We start from the raw sequence: 1,450 nt of genomic DNA, 5'->3' as shown, positions 1-1,450 counted from the left end.
GGTCAGCAGTTCGAAACTACCAGCTGTTTCACAGGAGAAAGATGAGGCTTTCTGCTCCCATAAAGATTTGCAGCCTCGGAAACCCTGTGCAGGGTCACTATGAGTCGGAACCGACTCCACGGTACTTAACAACAACAATAAATTTTAGATATTAGTCCCTTGTCTGATATATTGTTGCAAAAATTTTTTCCCAATCTGTTGGTTCTCTTTTTACTCTTTTGGCGAAATCTTTCAATATACATAAGTTTCTAATTTTTAGGAGGTTCCAGTCATCTATTTTGTCTTCAATATCTTTAATTTCTTGTATAATCTTTCTTTATTATAACTTCCAAATAAATTCAAGTTCTTCTCTATCATCAGAATTACTGAAGTAATCTTGTCTATCTCCCTGCCTCTGGATTTAATCTGGTACAATCCATCCTCCACCCTGCTTCCAAAGAAACATTTCAAAATACTTATCTAATTACATTGTGTTCACTCTCTCTCTTAAAATTTCTCAGTAGTGGTTTCTAGGCTTTGGGAGTTTATCAATCAGTAACATGTTTTAAAGTAGCAGGTACTGGCATAAGATTGCTAATCTTTGAATTTGACAATCAAGGATATTTTTGAGAAATCAACTATTACGATCAACAGAAAGGATATTTTACTATAAGAAATGCAGTAAAGTAATATCTTATGATAAAAGACAAGTCCATTTAATTGAATAAATTCAACTTTAAAAGACATTCAATTGTCCTTACATTTCTCCAACAACAGTGATCTTAACTGGCAGTAGTCTTCCATCTTGATAACCACTAACCTATAAGATAAAGCCCAAAATCATTAGCACAATCTGAAAAACCCTTCATGATCTTATTTCCCCAAAGTGATAATGTAGTGTTTCACTTCCTGCCTTACCTAACTTTTCCATTTGTCCTTCAAAACTAAATTCAATATACAATAAACATTGGACTGTGAACCACAAGGTCTGTGTTGGTTCAAGCCTGCCAGCTGCTCCATGGTAGAAAGATTAGGCTTTCTGCTCCCACGAAGATTTAAAGCCTCGAAATCCTCTACAGTGTCATTATGAGTTGGAACTGACTTGACAACCCATAACAACACATCCTCTAAATGAATATGCTCCTGACACATACCAGAGTGCTGAGTTCTTTCTGTCATCACTGTCATTTGTAAATACCTCTAATAGAGCACATCTATCAATTGCTCTTTCCACTGGACTAGGACTTCCTTAAAAGCAGGAAATATGCTTTCAATCACTCTTTCATTCAACAGTATTTGTTAAGGACTCATTATGTGCCACATGTCATGCTAGGTGGTAGGAGGCCAAGAAAAATCAAGCTTCTTGTCATCTGTGAGACTTACAATCTAATTAAGGAGATAGGTATCCGGGTATCAATTATGTAAGCAAATGAATGTAAATTTGATACTATGACAACTACACTATTTAGGG

The sequence above is a fragment of the Chrysochloris asiatica genome, unplaced genomic scaffold, assembly GCF_000296735.1.
Source record: "Chrysochloris asiatica unplaced genomic scaffold, ChrAsi1.0 scaffold00012, whole genome shotgun sequence".
Classification (NCBI taxonomy): Eukaryota; Metazoa; Chordata; class Mammalia; order Afrosoricida; family Chrysochloridae; genus Chrysochloris; species Chrysochloris asiatica.
This window is presented reverse-complemented; position numbering follows the sequence as displayed.